This window comes from Bufo gargarizans, chromosome 5, assembly GCF_014858855.1.
Source record: "Bufo gargarizans isolate SCDJY-AF-19 chromosome 5, ASM1485885v1, whole genome shotgun sequence".
In the NCBI taxonomy this organism is placed as follows: domain Eukaryota; kingdom Metazoa; phylum Chordata; class Amphibia; order Anura; family Bufonidae; genus Bufo; species Bufo gargarizans.
The window spans coordinates 98,581,722-98,601,231 of NC_058084.1; the positions used below are offsets into that span (position 1 = coordinate 98,581,722).

Here is a 19,510-nt window from a genome sequence, read left to right on the forward strand (position 1 = left end):
CGGTCGGTCAATGGCCATGCACATGAGGCCTAATAGATGAGAACCGTTCTAGTAGTTCCAGCAGGTTTCCTCCACAGCTGTCACATGGCGCCGGAAGTCAGGAAACACAAAAGACGGCCATGTCTCACAGACGCAGCGAGGCACGGGGCTGGCACTGATGGTGCTGCCGTGACACACGGGGCGAGGACACGACCACACTGCGCCTCACGCCACAGAAACGCTAATTATACTAACAGTCCCCGCCCACGTCACTGACGTCAGCACACTCGTCCTGGAATAGTCGCGCTCTGATTGGTCACCGCTGTAGCCGGTCACGTTGCTACACTGTTTACATCCTCTCAGCTGTTCGCACTCCCCCCCCCAGCTTCCCAGAGTGCATCGCGCGCATCAAAACAAATAACGAGTCCGGGCACACGGGCCTGTCTGTGCTCCGCGGTCAGTGCCCGCGGCCCCCGCTCTGCCTCGCCACTCACCCCGGGCCGCACACGGAGAGCACACGGGGCCGGCCTCTCACGGTGAGTTGTTGGGCTGGCGGCTGCACTCAGTGTAGAGTTCGAGCTGTTCCCTCCTCCCCCAGCTTGTGGCGCAGTTAGCGGCTTCTCCTCCGCACAGGACGTCAGGTTGTCGCTCGTGCATGCGGTTGGCGCGTGGGGCCCCGTCTCCAGATGGCGGCGCCCGTGTCAGCCGGGCATGAAAACTTTCCACCTATTGTCCGGCTATGGCTGAGCTGGAGCAGCGCGAGCCTAGTGCCGACGTCACAAGTGTTTTCCGCAGTCAGGTGGGCCGCTCTGACGTCATGCAGGGCACAGCTGCAGTGACATGTGCCCCAAACACGCTCTATGCGAGGACGTCACCGTGCAGGGCGCTGCGGGGCTCTCCTTAGCAACCAATCAGGTCGCGCCTCTCATTTCCCAAGGCTGTGAGCTGGGATGTGATTGGCTGGCGTGAACAGTTGCTACAGTACCCAGGTCTGAGATGTGAACTGTAGGCCCTTGTTCACACCTGTGTTGAGGGATCATTTCAGGTTCTCCATAGTTTTGAAAGCAACTTGGCTATTTACAGCGAATGTCTGACAGACCCCATTATTAGTCATTGGGGGGTAATTTATCAGGAGCTGGTTTAGTTGTCCATAGCAACCCATCAGATTCCACCTTTCATTTTCCAAAGGAGCTGTCCAAAATGAATGGTGGAATCTGATTGGTTGCTATGGGCAGCTAAGCCAGTTCTACTTTACACCAGTTTGATAAATGACCCCATAGTCTGCATCCGTTGTATGGCAGATGTGAACAGTGACTTCACATTACTGCATGGCAGGGGCCTGGGAAGGAAGGCAATATGGCAGGGCCTTGTGCAAAAAATAAACCTGCTAATCCATAAGAACAGCAGGATTGACCCCACTAACCACGCCATTCCAATCAGAAGGTGCCAGAGTGACCCCATAACCTGTGCCAGCCGGGTTTTCATTTTTTTTTCCTGTTATTTGCCAACTTGCACTGCTCTGGTAGAGGAAAAAGTGTAAAGAATCTGAAACTCCACTAGGAATGGGCAGCATGCAAGAGTAGAAGTGGTGGTGGGCACCATGCCAGTCTCCTCAAGGCTATAGATTTCCTGGATTATTAGGACAGGACCACTGGGCATTATGTGGCAGAGCTGTGCCCCTGAACACTGGGGGCTCATGAGTGATAAGCCTACTCTAGTGCTATTATTGGAATTGGGCCCCATGCAGATGACAGTGGCACCAATGTACCCAGGCATTGGCTGTGTGCACTCCACATCTCCGTGCAGACCCATTGACTTCAATGGGTTTGTGATCCTCAAGATGCAGTGAAAGAGAGGACATGCTTTGTGTATTGTAGTGCGGAGGCACCGACCCGGTAGGTCCTCTGTGTGTTTCTGTGGACTTCCGGGTCTGGACCTTGGGGGTCTCAGAAAGCACACCGTACACTGTCCACATCCGTATGTCCGTCCTGTGTCCTTGCAAAACAGAACATGTCCTATTCCTGTCTGTTCTATGGACCAGTATAGGACATCTCTGCAAGTGGTGGGGAAAAAACTTCGAAAGGCACGCAGCCGGTATCCGTGTCCTGTTTGTGGACCACAAAACACATATGGTCATGTGCACGGGGCCTTACGGTGCTTATTTAGTGGCGCTTCCGCTTCCTTTTTTTAACCTGCATAGTGGCACTTTAGACACCATCTGTGGGAGGAACTGCAGTGCAGCCCACGGCTAGGAGCGCCGCTCTGGAGGGAAAAAGTAGAACTAAGCGTTACAAGCCTTCATTCTCCGGGTCAGAACCACCCCCACCGATCATAAAGCGATTGCTTTATGAAAAGGAATTAACCCTTTAAGCACTGCAAAAGATGTACCAAAGTAAGAGGGGAAAAGTGAAGCAGTTACACACAGCATGTGTCAGAGGTCTTCTGGAAAAAAGGAACGTCTGCCTTATTAGTCACCGCGGACAACTACTCCAGCTGTCTCTTGCGGCTGAGAACGTCATAATAATATGTTGGCTAACCAGTGATAACTGTCTGAACCTCCCCCGTGTCGGTGCAGATGACGAGGCCGTGCAGGTCCTGCATTGTCTCCTCGATTACGCATTTTCCATTAGTAAGCAGCGGTCTGGTCTGCAGAGGTCGCACTACATTTTTTCCCGGAAGAGTAAAAATATTCCTCTTACCATTTTTGAGGAGTATTTTCACCCGAGGAGGAGTATAAAATTTGCAGAAATTGAAATGCATAATATAGCTGCCTATACTTGCTCACATCTGCGTTCGGGGGGGGGGGGGGGGGGGGTCTGTTCAGCTTCTTCCCTGTCAGCTAGGCTGGGTTCATACAAGTTTTTGTCATACATTTAATGTACACACAAAAACGTATATCTGTTAACAGACACCACCATACTGTGACATCTGTCACCATAGAATTCCATTGGAAAAAGAAAAGTTATATGTTGGCCTATACATTTTTTATTTTGCTGGATTTTACAAGATGGAAAAACATGGTACACTACACTTTGCCGTCCTGCAGAGTCCTATGGAACTCTATGGTGACGGATGCCACAGTATGGCGTCTGTCTGCGTCTTGTTAACATATACAGTATTTGTGTTCGTTGAACTTATGACAAAAATCCAGCCTTACATGACCGATCCAGCACTTCCATTATATTCATTGTTCTGCTCATCTAACAGAGCGGAACAGAAATATATAGTGGTGGTGTGAACGTGGCCTAAGAGGTGGGTATTTATGTGGGGGAACCATTACTAATGTAAATAACAGCAGGCAATTATAGCTAAGGGATAAAGTACAGTCCAATATACTGGATCTTCCCTGTACGTTATCACTTGGCTAAAATGGCATGCGCCACATGCATCACACGCAGGCTGCGCCACATGCATCACACGCAGGCTGCGCCACATGCATCACACGCCGGCTGCGCCACATGCATCACACGCAGGCTGCGCCACGTGCATCACACGCAGGCTGCGCCACGTGCATCACACGCAGGCTGCGCCACATGCATCACACGCAAACGCAGGCTGCGCCACATGCATCACACGCTGCTGCTGTCGCCTTGTTCTGTGCCTCCATCTTGATGTCCAGACATAGTCTTCTTGATGTCTGGGACATATCTGCTGTAGCCCTTGAGCAGTGCGCCCTGCTCTCATTGGTACAGCCATCCTTCCCCTGCTACAGAGGTCTTTATTGCTCCAGCGCCCGCCCAAACTAACCAATAGCAAAGCTCCGAGCTGTGAGGAGCTTTGCCATTGGTTATTGGAGGCATCGGAAGCATCGCTGCGCTGCCTGTGTCGTTCACAGTGCTGAATGTCGGGGAAAAGTCTAAGGCGTATTGGTATGCCTTAGGATACTTTCATACTAGCGTTAAAGTTTTCCGGTATTGAGTTCCGTTATAGGGGCTCAATACCGGAAAAAAAGCTTCGGTCTTGTACCCATTCATCGTCAATAGGGACAAAACTGAACAGAACGGAGTGCTCCAAAATATATTCCGTTCCGTTTAGTTGTGTTCCCATACCAGAGAGCAAACCGCAACCTGTTGTATTTTGCTTTCCGTCCTGGGATGCAGAGCAAGACGGATCCGGCATTACCCCCATTGCAAGTGAATAGGGACGGATCCGTTTTCTCTGCCACAATAAAAAACGGATCCGTCCCCCATTGAATTTCAATGGAGTTCATGACTGATCTGTCCTTGCTATGTTAAAGATAATATAACTGGATCCGTTCAAAGGGATGCAGATGGTTGTATTATCATTAACGGAAGCGTTTTTGCTGAACCCTGCCGGATCCAGCAAAAACGCTAGTGTGAAAGTAGCCCTAGACTTAGTGGGAAAGTAGCCTTAGACTTGGGCCTCATGCACACAACAGTTCTTTGGTTCCGCATCCGAGCCGCTGTTTTTGCAGTTCGGATGCAGAACCATTCACTTCAATGGGGCCGCAAAAGATGTGGACAGCACTCCGTGTGCTGTCCGCTAGGGGTGGGCGATATGGCCTAAAATCTATATTGCAATATAATTTTAAGCATGTGCCATATGCGATATATATCGCGATATATTGTTTTCTATATTTGGGGTTTATTTTTATTTTTTTTACCTTTTTATTTAATAACTATTAGCCTCCTTAAGGGCTAGAACCCTTGTCCTATTCACCCTAATAGAGCTCTATCAGGGTGAATAGGACATTACACTCTCCCTGCTGCCCTGTGCTTTGTGCACACAACAGCAGGGAGCTGACCATGGCAGCCAGCCTCTGATTTGCCCCCCAGGTTCTCCGTTATCAGCCCCCTCTGGTAACTCAAACCCACCCCCCCCCTCCCCAGTATTAATCATTGGTGGCAGTGGCCACAGGGTCCCCCCCCCCCCATCATTCGTGGCAGTGGGCAGTTCCGATCGGAGTCCCAGCAGTGTAATGTAAGCCGCACAGACAGAAGGAAGCGACCGGCGGCCACGGCGCACGTGAGTATAATGCTGCTCACTAACATACCAGTAGCGTGACTCCTGGCTTCCATGGTAACCGATCTTCACTACCGCTCCGTGGTCATATCGCGGTCCAGCGATATAGGCGATATATCCACAAAATCCATATTGTGGCACAAATTTATATCGCATATCACCTATATCGCCCACCCCTACTGTCCGCATCCGTTGCTCCGTTCCGTGGCCCTGCAAAAAAAAAAATAGCATGTCTTATTCTTGTCCATATTGCGGACAATAATAGGCATTTCTACAATGGGCCGCCCATTCCGTTCCACAAATTGCGGAAGGCACACGGGCGGCTTCCGTTTTTTACGGATCCGTGGCTTGCGGACCGCAAAAAACGGCACGGTCATGTGCATGAGGCCTTACTCATGCACACGACCGTTGTGTGCATCTGCGTCTGTTCCGTAATTTTTCACAGTTTAGCGGAGGTCCCATTCATTTCTATGGAGCTGTGAAAAAAAACTGATAGTCCTCCGTTTTTTTTTTTTCTCTGTGTCCGTGATTCCAGTCCGTCAAAAAAAAATATAACCTGTCCTATTCTTCTCAGTGGAAAACAGAGGACGGACCCATTCAAGTCAATGGGTCCGTCAAAAAAAAAACGGGTTTACAACTGGTATGTCATCCGCGTCCATGTCAGTTTTTTTTCTACAAGACCATGGTGCAATAAAATTACACTTTTCATTAACCTTCCTTTTTTTTTTTTTTTTCCCCTGTCAGACAAAAAAAAAAGAAAGGAAACACAACTGAAGCAAAATCGGACACGGAGCACTAAAGCCAAATCACTGACAGTGAAAAAACACTGTCGTGTGCATGAGGCCTTAGGCTACTTGCACACTTGTGTTCAGAGCGGATCCGTCTGGTGTCTGCACAGACGGATCCGCTCCTATAATGCAGACGATGGGATCCGTTCAGAACGGATCCATCTGCATTATAGTTTAGAAAAATTTCTAAGTGTAAAAGTTAGTCAGACGGATCCGTCCAGACTTTACATTGAAAGTCAATGGGGGACGGATCCGTTTGAAATTGAGCCATATTGTGCCAACTTCAAATGGATCCGTCCCCATTGACTTCCATTGTAAGTCTGGACGGATCCGTTTGCCTGCGCTCGGCCAGGCGGACACCCGAACGCTGCAAGCAGCGTTCGGGTGTGTCCGCCTGCTGAGCGGAGAGGAGGCAAACGGTGCCAGACTGAGGCATTCTGAGCGGATCCGCATCCACTCAGAATGCATTAGGGCTGGACGTAGGGCTGCAGTAAACGATTATTTTAGTAATCGAGTATTCTATTGATTATTTTTTACGATTAATCGAGTAATCTAATAAGAAAAAAATAATAGACTGTTTTCCTTTATAAAAACTCATCAGACCCCCTGCCATCAGTCCCCCACACCCTTTGTTCCCCACTGTGCGATCAGCCCAAGTGCATCAGCTCCACTATCCCCCAGTGCCATCAGCTCTCCCCACCCAGTGCCATCAGCTCTCCCCACCCAGTGCCATCAGCTCTCCCCACCCAGTGCCATCAGCTCTCCCCACCCAGTGCCATCAGCTCTCCCCACCCAGTGCCATCAGCTCTCCCCACCCAGTGCCATCAGCTCTCCCCACCCAGTGCCATCAGCTCTCCCCACCCAGTGCCATCAGCTCTCCCCACCCAGTGCCATCAGCTCTCCCCACCCAGTGCCATCAGCTCTCCCCACCCAGTGCCATCAGCTCTCCCCACCCAGTGCCATCAGCTCTCCCCACCCAGTGCCATCAGCTCTCCCCACCCAGTGCCATCAGCTCTCCCCACCCAGTGCCATCAGCTCTCCCCACCCAGTGCCATCAGCTCTCCCCACCCAGTGCCATCAGCTCTCCCCACCCAGTGCCATCAGCTCTCTCCACCCAGTGCCATCAGCTCTGCCCCCAGTGTGCCATCAGCTCTGCTGCCACGCTCCTGACACCCGGATTGCACAGCGTCACTGGTTTCTATGACGCTGTGCACTCCAGGCACCCGGCCTTAGTTGCGCCCCACCCCCTCGGTTTCACCAACTTACCTTTCCAGCAGGGGTGCTGCCGGCACTCCATCGTTCTGCGCTGCTCTGCTCCTGTCGTCACACAGTGCGTCAGGTCACGGCGTGCGTACATCAGGAGGTCAGAGCAGCGCAGGAACATGGACGTACTGTGGAGTGTCCGGAGGCCCCCTGCTGGAAAGGTGAGTATTGCAGGCCAGCGAGAGACCGCGGAGCGGGAGTAATAGCAAGCGCTTCACTCCCGCTCCGTGGTCACATGACACAAACGAATCTTCGATGCAAAAAATTTGCATCGAGGATTTTTTTGTGTCGAATTACTCGATTTAATCGAGTAATCGTTTCAGCCCTAGCTGGACGGATCCGTTCGGGGCCGCTTGTGAGAGCCTTTAAACGGAACTCACAAGCGGAGCCCCGAACGCTAATGTGAAAGTAGCCTTAGACTTTTTCCAGGTAGTAAAATGGTCTGAACAGGCGTCAATGATGCTTCTACAGGAGTAATGTGACCTCTGCTGGTCTAAAAAACTCCCATCATTACAATGGGTATTTCCAATCTTCATGGTTTCGTTTTTTGTTTGTCCATGACCTGGTGGTTCAGAGTTTGCAGGTCAGATGAAGAGAAAGCACTGGCAGAGGAGAGGACACAGATGGTCTCCCCTGTTGTCTTCTCTGAGAATACTTATTACACACCGGTATCACAGTTCTAACGAGATCTCTGCAGTTATCACCTATTTACTAGATAGGTACAACTGTTAGATTGTGGTCTAACCACTGGGACCCCCACTGAATGCCAGAATAGGGGTCTTGCCTCTCCCGTTTGAGAGGACCTGTGGTTAAGGCCTCATGCACACGACCGTATTTTGTTTCCATGTCCGTTCCGTGTTTTTTTTTTTTTTTTTTTTTTTTTTGCGGCTAGGATGCGGACCCATTCATTTCAATGGGTCCGCAAAAAACATCAGTTTTGTCTGTTCCGTTGCTCCGCAAAAAAAATAGTTCATGTCCTATTTTTTTCTAGTTTGCGGACAAGGATAGACATTATTACAATGGATCCGCAAAAAAAAGTATGCCATATGGAACGTCATCCGTTTTTTTTTTTTGTTTTTTTTTTGCGGACCGCAAAACACATACGGTCGTGTGCATGTAGCCTTACCTTGTGCATTGCCAGTCCATGCTGCTCTGCTATCTCTAGAATGTTCATGCTGAACTGCCGCTCCCTTCAAATGGCAAACTCCGTTTTGGCATGTGCCCCAGTGGTCCTACCCCCAACTATCTAGCAGTTATGTAACCCCTTTAAAGGGGTTGTCTGGTTTTAAGGAGAAACTGGACAACCCCAGGGATCCACCTGAAATTAAAGGGGTTTTCCGAGATTCCCAGTTCCCCCGCTGATCATCTGTTTGAGAAGGCACCAGCGGTCCTGTGATCACCCTGGCATTCTCTAACTTTTCCTAGGCTAGTGACATCACGTTCATCGGTCACTTGGCCTAGGAGCAGCTCAGCCCCATAGATGTGATACCAAGCATAGCCGCTATACAATGTACGGCGCTGTGCTTGGTAAGCGCTGAGAAGGCCGCAGTTCTCACAGGAGCACCGCTGCCTTCTCAAACATCTGATTGGTTCCCAGGTGTTGGACCCCCACCGATCAGGTACTGATGACCTATCCTGAGGATAAGTCATCAGTTCTAAAGTCTCAGAAAACCCTTTGAATAAGAGGTATGTATTTACCTGACAGATCCCGAGCTGCCAGTTCTGGCTAGATTTTATTTAACAAACTACAGCACTTATGTCACCTTAACAATACTTGACCCCTGCAGCCAGTCTTTGGCCTCAGCAGTGCACCTGACAAGGCCAGTAATTGGCTGCAGCAGTCTTGTGTTGTGATGTCGCTGATGCAGCCAGTAAATCAGAGGTTGAGGGCGCAGGATCTGGCAGGTAAGTACTTACCTGTTCATAATTTCAGACGAGTCCGAGGTGTTGTCCAGTTTCCTTCTGAAACTAGACAACCCCCATAAGGCAAAACTGCAGCAACACGTACGGCTTTTAATACGTGGTCTTCAACTGTGAAAATTGCTGTGGCTCAGGGACGTCACATACAGGCACCCCAAATTGATTGTAACTATTTATCCAATCAGTAAATAATAATAAGGGCTCATGCACACAACCGTTGCCTGTTTTGCCGCCCAAATCTGCAGAACACAGATACCGGAATGTCTGGTCCATAATAGAACAGTCCTATCCTTGTCCATAATGCAGACAAGAATAGGACATGTTCCATATTTTTGTGGATGCCATGGAATGGACATACAGATTTGGTCCACATCTGACCTGCAAAAAATGTGAATCTGATGGGGACAAAAAAAATGGGCATGAGCCCTAAAGATGACAGAGCCAGGCAGTGGCAAAGCAGCGAGAGAGGGGCTGGGACCAGAAAGGAGCAGAGTTTGGGTGCAACAGGAACAATGGTGACTTTTCACTGCACCAAAGGCCTAATTTGCTTATTAATAAAAAGTGTCTTAACAGGCTGACTGGGAGAAAAGAGAGATATATAAACATCATAATCATAGCGTCCCACAGAATAAAGTTATAAAATGGTATTTATACCAAACCGTGAACCCCAAAATGAGCTCCTGTTCTAATAGCCTGAACTTGCAGGAGTTCTGATCCAAGCCATTTAACCCCTTAAATGCTGCAGTTAATTGCGCCTGCGACATGTAAGTGGTTATAGAGGGAGCCGACTCCCTCTGTCTCCCATCGGCACCCCGCATATGAGATCGCAAGGTGGCGATGCCCGCGCATGCAGGCTGGGGCCTGGTGTAGGTCCCAAGCCTGCCTCCAGCATTTTTCAGCAGGTTGCACCACTGTGGCGCCCCCTGCTGGTGAATGTCAGAATAGCTCTGACATTAACCCTTTCGATACCAGCGCCGTACATGTACAGCGCTGTGCAAGCATGACGCCCACTCGTGCGTGCAGCGGGCGTCATGGCTGGCAAGTCTGTGCTGTTTCAAACAGCAGAGACCTGCAGCTAATTACCGCAACCGACAATAATGCCGATCATGGTAATTAAATGCTTTAGATGCCCTGATCAAGTGAGATCACGGCACCTGAATGCGGCGGGCTTAGTACTGAACCCCATGCGGCCAATCAGGACTTCAGTACATGTGCTGAATGCTTTGAGTCTCTATGAAGAAATTCAGAGCAACATAAGAAATTAGCAAAATGCAAAGAAATAGTCATTTTTGTAAAATCCCTTATGGGTCAAAATGAAAAAATAAAAAAACATAATTTATAAGGTCATTTATGAGCCTTAAAGTGATGATAAATTAAAAAAAATATATAAAAGTTTAAATCTTCTGTATAATAAAAAATAAATCTAAATAACAATAACTATAAACATCACCGCGAGTGAAAATGCCCATAATATTAAAATAAAATAAAAAAATCTAATACGGCAAATGTCGTAATGGAAAAAAGGGCCAAAATGGCTGATTTTGCCATTTTTTCATTGCTTCTCTTACCCAAAAAAATGAAATAAAATGTGACCCAAAAGTCGTGCACACTCCAACATGGTATCAATAAAAACTATGAATTGTCCTGCAAAAAATTAGCCCCTAAACAGCTCAGTAGACATAAGAATAAAAAAGTAATGGGGGTCAGAATATAGTGATTTCTCAAAGTTAAAATTTATTTTTACACTATTTACACATAAAAAAAAAAAACTATACATATAGGGTATCGTTGTAATCGTGCTGACCCAGAGAATGAAGGGCATAGGTGAGTTTTGCTGTAAGTAAGACGCTGTGGGAACAAAACCTGTAAAACGGTGGAGGGATTGCGTTTTTTTTCCAATTTCATCCCATTTGAAATTTTTTTCCTGCTTCCCACTACATTTTATGCCATAATTAATGGTGGCATTAGAAAGTACAACTTGTCCCGCAAAAAATAAGCCCTCATACAGCTGTGTGACTGGAAATGTAACAAGTTATGGCTCACGGAAAATAGGGAAGTGTTTTTTTTACAATTTAAATGTGACTATTGAGTGATTTAATAATGTTGTGAAACACTAAGCCCTCTTTCACACGACCGTATGGCTTTTTCAGTGTTTTGCGGTCCTTTTTTTTTTGTTTCCGTTGTGTTTCAGTTTCCATTCCGTTTTTTCCAATAGATGGTTCCGCAAAAACAGAACGGATACGGAAGACATACGGATAGCATGTCCGTACGTGTTCCGTTTTTTTTTTCCCTTTGGACCCATTGACTTGAATGGAGCCACGGAACGTGATTTGCGGGCAATAATAGGACATGTGTTATTTTTCAACGGAAATAGGGAAACCTTAAAATGGTTCCATATACGGAACGCAAAAAACGGCCCGTAAATTGTCAAGAACAGTGTTTTTGGGAAACAGGAAATTGAAAGGTGGAATCTGGGCACCTAAGCCAAAGAAGCTGTGAGAAATAAAAAATAGAATCTGGTTGTTATGGCCAACGAGGCCAGTTTTCCTTTACACCAGTTATGATACTTATCTCTCTCCTGGAGTCCTCCTGGATTTAACCCCTTCCCGACACATGACGTACTTTTACGTCATGGAGGCCACTGCGTTCCCGAAATAGTACGTCATGGTGATCGGGCGGGCACCGGAGCAGTGCGCGCGTAATCACTGCAGGGGCCCGGCAGCCCCTGGTAGCCGAGCCCCTGCTGTATCCGCTGGCATCACTGTAGAAGCCGATGCCGGCGGATTAACCTCTTCTATGCCGCAATCCGCTCTGACTACGACATAGAAGGGGTTTGTGTCAGGTGAGGGAGCGCATCGAGTCCCTGTGCTGCTGTGACGGGGACTCGATGTGTCAGAAGGCAGCCTGATGCCGTGCAGAGGCTGCCCAATGCCTTGTACGGCCTCGGGACCTGCATTCTACGGGTGCCCAGGAGATCCAGCCTCAGGCTTGGCCTTCTAGGCAACCTGTTGGTGTATTACTCTATTTATATTAATAAAGTTTTTAAGTAAAAAAAACACCCCTTTCCCCTTAATTTATAATAAAAAAAATAGAAAAAATAACACACATATTAGGTATCGCTGTGCTCTATAAATATATCACATTATCTACCCTGTCCGATAAACACCATAAAAAATAAAATAAGTGTTAAAAAAAAGCCATTTTTGTCGCCTTACATCACAAAAAGTATAACACGAAAGCGATCAAAAAGGCCCACAAAATGGTATCAATAAAACTGTCACCTCATCCTGCAAAAAATGAGCCCCTACCTAAGACAATTGCCCCCCCAAAAAAACAAAGACTATAGCTCTCAGGAGACACTAGAACAGGCATCCTCAAACTGCGGCCCTCCAGCTGTTGTAAAACTACAACTCCCACAATGCCCTGCTGTAGGATGATACCTGTAGGCTGTTCGGACATGCTGGGAGTTGTAGTTTTGCAACAGCTGGAGGGCCGCAGTTTGAGGATGCCTGCACTAGAACATCATTATTTATTTTTTATTTTTTTTGTTTCAAAACTGCTATTTTTGTGCTAAAGTGAAATACATATACATATACATATTGGGTATCGCCATGTCCGTAACCACCAGCTCTATAAAAATATCACATGACCTAACCCCTCAGGTGAACACCGTAAAAAAAAAAAAAAAAAGCAATTTTTGTCACCTTACATCACAAAAATTGCAACAGCAAGCGATCAAAAAGGCGTATGCCCCCAAAATAGTACCAATCAAACCGTCACCTCATCCTGCAAAAAATGAGCCCCTACAATCGGTCAAAAAAATAAAAAAGCTATGACTCTGACTATGGATACACTCAAATATCATTATTTCGGTTTCAAAAATGCTATTATTGTGTAAAACCTAAATAAATAAGAAAAAGTAGACATATTGGGTATTGTCAGGTCTCTAAAGATCTTCTCTATAAAAAAAAAAGTCACATGACCTAATCCCGCAGGTGCGGTGAGGGAAAGACTGAACGGCGTGAGATTTCACCAAAGCACAGGGCTGGCAGACAGATGCGAGCACTGCCTGGCCCTGTCAATCAGGACTTGGAGGGAGGCAACAAAGGTGGGAGAACGGAGCCTCTAGGAGCATGAACAACACCCCCCAGCTCCTAAAGGGCTAATTAGCATATTCTAAAAGTTAGATTTCTGGCGTAACGGGGGCATAGATAACAGTAGGAATAGGCTAGTTAGGTTTAGCTGACATTAGCACATCGCTAATGTCAGCTAGTTTAATAGGGTTAAATCTGGTGACAGAAATCCTTTAATGCAGTTTTTCAAAAATTAAGTTACTTTACTGGAATACCCCTTTAACCACTTAAGGACCACAGGTTTATACCCCCCCTAGTGACCAGGCCCTTTTTTACAAATCGGTAGGGGTGCAGCGAAATTCCGGCAGCCGAAAATATCGGCCGAAAATGCACCTAATCCATTTTGGCCGATATTGATACATATCGGCAGAAAATAGCGGGGAGGGACTGGGAGGAGGAGCTGGGGGCCGGTGCGTTCACTGTGCTCCGGCCCCCAGCTCCAGTAGTTATAAAATGTGTACAATTAATAAGGATTCTATTCATGAGGCCCCCTCTGCAGTAGAACATTCAATATAGCCACATCCTACTCACAGGGCTGTTATCTTAATGCTGGCTGGCCGGCCGGGCAGAGGAGCGGCAGCGTCACGACTGATGTCATGTGCCCGGCCTACTTTCTGAATGAAGGAGGCGGCGCAGGCATGTGACGTCAGTCGTGACGCTGCCGCTCGTCTGCCCGGCCGGCCAGCATTAAGATAACAGCCCTGTGAGTAGGATGTGGCTATATTGAATGTTCTACTGCAGAGGGGGCCTCATGAATAGAATCCTTATTAATTGTACACATTTTATAACTAGTCTGTACTGGAGCGGCAATGGGGGGGGGGGGGGGGGTCTGTGGATGGCACTGTTATGGGGTGGGTGGGGGTCTGTGGATGGCACTGTTATGAGGTGGGGGGGTCTATGGATGGCACTGTTATGGGGTGGGTGGGGGTCTGTGGATGGCACTGTTATGGGGTGGGTGGGGGTCTGTGGATGGCACTGTTATGGGGTGGGTGGGGGTCTGTGGATGGCACTGTTATGGGGTGGGTGGGGGTCTGTGGATGGCACTGTTATGAGGTGGGGGGGTCTATGGATGGCACTGTTATGGGGTGGGTGGGGGTTTGTGGATGGCACTGTTATGGGGTGGGTGGGGGTCTGTGGATGGCACTGTTATGAGGTGGGGGGGTCTATGGATGGCACTGTTATGGGGTGGGTGGGGGTTTGTGGATGGCACTGTTATGGGGTGGGTGGGGGTCTGTGGATGGCACTGTTATGGGGTGGGTGGGGGTCTGTGGATGGCACTGTTATGGGGTGGGTGGGTAATATGATTTATTAAATTCATGAAAAAGAATTATTAATAAAATCATTAAAAAAAAAAAGTATTTTAAAAGTATTTGAGCAAAAAGGCAGTTTCGGTCAAGGGGTATCCTGAATTTTCGGTTTCGGACCAGAATTTTCATTTCCGTGCACCCCTACAAATCGGCACTTCACAACTTTAACGGTTTATTGCTCGGTCATACAACTTGGCACCCAAATGAATTTTACCTCCTTTTCTTCTCACAAATACAGCTTTCTTTTGGTGGTATTTGATTGCTGCTGAGATTTTTGGTTTTTCTGATATAAATCAAAATAGACCGCAATTTTCTCAAAAGTTATAGCGTTTACAAACTATGGTACAAAAATGTGAATTTCCGCATTTTGAAGCAGCTCTGACTTTCTGAGCACCTGTCATGTTTCCTGAGGTTCTACAATGCCCAGACAGTAGAAAAACCCCACAAATGACCTCATTTTGGAAAGTAGACACCCTAAGGTATTCACTGATGGGCATAGTGAGTTCATAGAACTTTTTATTTTGTGTCACAAGTTAGTGGAATCTCATATTCCACTAAGGCTCCATTCACACGTCCGCAATGTGTTTTGCGGATACACGGATCCGCAAAACACGGAAAGCAGCAATGTGCGTTCCGCATTTTGCGGACCGCACATTGCCGACATAATAGAATATGCCTGTTCTTGTCCGCAATTGCGGACAAGAATAGGACATGTTCTATTTTTTTGCGGAAACGGAAGCACGGATGCGGAAGTGCGGATCCGCAAATGTGGATGCGGACAGCACATTCCGTCCCCATAGAGAATGAATGGGTCCGCACCCCTTCCGCAAAATTGCGGAAAGGATGCAGACCCATTTTGCGGACGTGTGAATGGAGCCTAACTTGTGACAAAAAATGAAAACTTCCATGAACTCACTATGCCCATCACGAAATACCTTGGGGTGTCTTCTTTCCAAAATGGGGTCACTTGTGGGGTAATTATACTGCCTTGGCATTTTAGGGGCCCTACTGCGTGAGAAGTAGTTTGAAATTCAAATGTGTAAAAAATGTCCTGTGAAATCCTATAGGTGCTCTTTAGAATTTGTGCCCCCTTTGCCCACCTAGGCTGCAAAAAAGTGTCACACATTTTTTTGTCACAAGTTAGCGGAAAATTAAACTTTGTAAGAAAAAACCCCCCATCATTTTCTGCTAACTTGTGACAAAAAATAAAAACTTTGCTGATGGGCAGAGTGAGTTCATAGAAGACCTTAGGGTGTCTTCTTTCCAAAATGGGGTCATTTGTGGGGTGTTTGTACTGCCTTGAAGGTCTCCGCAATCATTACATGTATGGCCAGCATTAGGAGTTTCTGCTATTCTCCTTATATTGAGCATACAGGTAATGAGATTTTTTATTTTTTTCCATTCAGCCTCTGGGCTGAAAGAAAAACTGAACGGCACAGATTTCTTTATTCGCATGAAAAAATCTCTGCCCCCCAAAAAAAAGAGGGGAAAGGCGTCTGCCAGAACATAGGAGCTCTGCCCAACATCCATACCCACTTAGCTCGTATGCCCTGGCAAACCCGATTTCTCCATTCACATCAATCGATGTGGATGAATAAATCATTGCCGTTTTTTTTTTATGAACACCACCACCATGAACAGCTCATAAGCATCGGCAAACATATCTTTTTTACTGCAGAGGAGAAATCTCGTCTTGCAGCGCCGCATACACTGACTTTTGTGTAATCTGACAGCAGCGCAATGCTTCTGTCAGAATGCACATCAGTGCTGCAGCTGGTCGATCGGTTGGTCCACCTAGAAGGTAAAAACAAAAAGAAAAAACCAGGCCACAACACAATAAATTTATTAACATGAACTTTATAATAACTTTTGAACAGAACATTAACTTTTATGAACTTTGGAAACAGAACATTAACTTTTTTGCTTACCGGTGATTTATTTATTTATTTTTAACCTTTTTATAGGACAAACCTCTCCTTTCCCATGGGACAATGTGCAAAGCGCAAATCGCCCAGAGATGTGGCGAAGTACATTATGCACTTTGTCCCAGGTAAAAGGAGAGGTTTGCAGCAGCTCTGTGAATGGGCCCTAATAGCCCTGTGTGCCTGTCCTGTGAGATGCAATCCCTATGCTAAGTGTACCTGTGTGTGGTACTTCCGGAAACACTCCCCTAAGCATAGGGCAGGGTGGTCAGGGCAGTCAGGACAGAAATAGCGGGTGTCACGCCTTATTCCACTCCTGCTACAGACACAACATTTTTTTCGGGGTGGCGGTTGATTTGAGGTACTGGCAACAACACTGGGGAAATGTCGCTCGTGTAGACGGCTCACTACACTGGTGGTTTGGGCCACGGAACCTCCTGGATACACAGGAGGTTCTCGATGATCTCTTCCTGAAATTTGAGGAAGGATCTTGTTCTCCCAGCCTTACTGTAGAGAACAAAACTATTATATACAGCCAATTGAATCAAATATACAGACACCTTCTTATACCAGCGTCTGGTTCTGCGGGAAAGTAAATGGGGAGCCAACATCTGGTCATTGAAGTCCACCCCTCCCATGAGCGAATTATAGTCGTGGACACAGAGGGGCTTTTCAATGACACTGGTAGCTCGTTCAATTTGGATTGTCGTGTCTGCTTGAATGGAGGAGAGCATGTAAACGTCACGCTTGTCTCTCCATTTCACCGTGAGCAGTTCTTGGTTTCTAGGAACAAATGCCTGAAGAGGGGCACACTTGTGTAGAAATTGTCCACATAAAGATGGTACCCCTTGCCAAATAAGGGTGACACCAAGTCCCAGACTGTCTTCCCACTGCTCCCCAGGTAGTCAGGGCAACCGACCGGCTCCAGGGTCTGATCTTTACCCTCATAGATCCGAAATTTGTGGGTATAGCCTGTGGCCCTTTCACAGAGCTTATACAAACCCCCATACCGGCGCGCTTGCTTGGGATGTATTGTTTGAAGCCAAGGCGCCCGGTAAAATGTATAAGGGACTCGTGTACGCAGATGTTTTGCTCAGGGGTATACAAATCTGCAAATTTGGTGTTAAGGTGGTCTATGAGGGGCCGAATTTTGTGGAGCCGGTCAAAAGCTGGGTGGCCTCTGGGACAGGAGGTGCTGTTGTCGCTAAAGTGCAGGAAACGCAGGATGGTCTCAAATCGTGTCCTGGACATGGCAGCAGAGAACATGGGCATGTGATGAATTGGGTTTGTGGACCAATATGACCGCAATTCCTGCTTTTTTTGTTAGGCCCATGTTGAGGAGAAGGCCCAGAAAAGTTTTTATTTCAGAAACTTGGACGGGTTTCCACCCGAAAGACTGGGCATAAAAGCTTCCCGGGTTGGCGGCTATAAATTGAGCGGCATATCGATTTGTTTCTGCCACAACTATGTCCAACAGCTCCGCAGTCAAGAACAGCTAAAAAAAAAAACAGTGCCGATCCGATCTGAGCTGTCTCAACCCGAACTCCAGACTGGGCGGTGAAAGGGGGAACTACTGGTGTGGCTGAAGTTGGGGGCTGCCAATCAGGGTTTGCCAACACCTCAGGGACTCTAGGGGCTCTACGGGCCTGTCTGTGCGGAGGCTGTGACGGGGGAACTACTGCACGTGCCCCCGTACCAGCTTCAACTGCCCTTCTGGTGCTCACCACTTCACCATGTTCTACGGCAGTGCTGGTACTAGGTCCAGGATGGGCTGCGCTGCTGGTGTATGCCTCACCACGTAATCCGACAGCGCCAGCCCCACTTTGCTGCCCTTGAAACGGATCCTGCGCAACCTGTGGTCTAGCAACACCGGGCCGGGTACGCCTGGTGGTATCGGGGACCTCAACCTTCTCGTCTGAACTTTGGGTTAGACTGCCACTGCTTTTTACAGGTTCATATTCTGACCCGCTGGATTCGTCAGATGAGGGTTCCCATTCCTCATCCGACTGGGTCAGAAGCCTGTAGGTCTCTTCAGAAGAATACCCCTTATTTGCCATTTGGACTACTAAATTTAGGGGGTATTCCCTGAGACTACCCAAGAAAAAAAGCAAGCCTGTCTTACAAATGGGAGGATAGCGAAGTACCGGAGTCCGCTGCAATTGATAAAAAAAATATCAAAACTGATTTTTTTTTTTTTTTATCGCCGCAGCGCTTGTAAAGTGATTGTGCAGTGATCAAAAAATATATTTTTTTTTTGTCACTGCGGCGGGGCGGGCGTGGGTGAACGCACGTGTGGGCGACCGATCAGGCCTGATCGGGCAAACACAGCGTTTTGGGTGGAGGGCGAGCTAAGGTGACACTAATACAATTATAGATCTGACTGTGATCAGTTCTGATCACTTACAGATACTATAACAGTACAAATGCTGATTAGCGATACGCTAATCGGTGAATCAGTGACTGCGGTGGTCTGGGCGCTAAACGATCGCTAACTACCTAACCAAGGGGCCTAAACTATCCTAAAACTATCAGTCAATACCAGTGAAAAAAAAAGTGACAGTTTACACTGATCACTTTTTTCCTTTTCACTAGTGATTGGCAGGGGTGATCAAGGGGTTAATTGGGGTGATGGGGGGTGATCTGGGGCTAAGTGTACTGTTGGTGTGTACTCACTGTGATGTCTGCTCCTCTGCTGGAACCAACCGACGAAAAGGACCAGCAGAGAAGCCATTTAACACATTATATTTATAAATATAATGTGTTAGATGGCTTCTGATTCGATTTATTTTTTTTTTTTTTTTTTTTTTATTTTTTTTATTATTTTTTTTATTATTATTTTTTTTAATAAATCATCAGCCTGCCAGCCACGATCATTGGCCGGCAGGCTGATGACGAAATTGTCCTTTAACTTTTGCCGGCCCGCGATGCGCGTCCAGGAGGAATTACAGGGCCGCCGCAAAGACGCATCCCTGCGTGCGGCGGTCCTGAGGAGGTTAAAATCCCAGAAAACCCCTTTAACCTATTAACACTTACTTTAAAAAATTTTTTTTTTTTTTTTTTTGCATCGATTTTTTTAATGTGTGCCTTGTTGGCCCACAACTCAGGGGACACTATTGCATTTTTAACTCATTATTGACAAATCATTTTAGCTTTAAGGGCCAATAATATTTTCCCTATTTGTGTTCTAGCAGTCATAACTTTTTTTTTTTCTTTTT

At 47.2% G+C, this 19,510-nt stretch overlaps 1 protein-coding gene across 4 annotated transcripts in view; it reads left to right on the top strand.

Annotated features, from left to right (window-relative positions):
- Window positions 1-345: 345 nt before the first annotated feature.
- PCMTD1 (protein-L-isoaspartate (D-aspartate) O-methyltransferase domain containing 1) overlaps window positions 346-19,510 on the top strand; it is a 64,276-nt gene continuing 45,111 nt past the window's right edge. For 2 of the 4 annotated variants that reach the window (XM_044293165.1, XM_044293166.1), the window contains exon 1: window positions 346-515. The gene's annotated coding sequence lies outside the window, so the exon portion shown is untranslated. The remainder of the gene's footprint in view (window positions 516-19,510) is intronic. The other 2 variants (XM_044293167.1, XM_044293168.1) reach the window with 2 other exon arrangements.